The sequence below is a fragment of the Triticum dicoccoides genome, chromosome 2A (assembly GCF_002162155.2).
Source record: "Triticum dicoccoides isolate Atlit2015 ecotype Zavitan chromosome 2A, WEW_v2.0, whole genome shotgun sequence".
Lineage (NCBI taxonomy): Eukaryota > Viridiplantae > Streptophyta > Magnoliopsida > Poales > Poaceae > Triticum > Triticum dicoccoides.
This window is the reverse complement of record NC_041382.1, coordinates 13443728-13444247: the sequence shown is the minus strand read 5'-3', so window position 1 is coordinate 13444247 and position 520 is coordinate 13443728.

The window sequence follows — 520 nt, the reverse complement described above, 5'->3', positions numbered from 1 at the left end:
GTTAATTTTGGGGGGTTTCATATATTGTGTTAGGTAGCTAATTAATTAATAGATAGAAGTGTCCTCTCTTATCTTGGTGGTTGGTCGACGCTATCTACTATACGTATAGAGAGACTCTCGACATGCTAGCTAGTAAGAAAATGAAGGAAACCATTAAGTACAGAAGTTTGTCATGAACAAATTCATACAGAGAAAAGTGATATCGACCTCTCCTTCTCCGAGAGATCGGTCGAACAACAAGTTTTCGTATATCTATCCAACGCTATTGGCTACATATATACAATATTAAGATCTCTTACAATGTAATCCTTAATTATATATGAACTCGGCTTCCAGATGGTATTCCCCGGCTTTATTGATAACGTGGTCAAGAAAGAATCCCGCCAATTCCTCTTGAATTGCTTTGATGCGATCTTGTGATAGGAGTTCATCCCGCATCTGCCACATCTAATTTGAAGAAGGGGGTCAATACATATATATGAATGAAACTTAACACAAATGATGGTAATAAAATGAAATT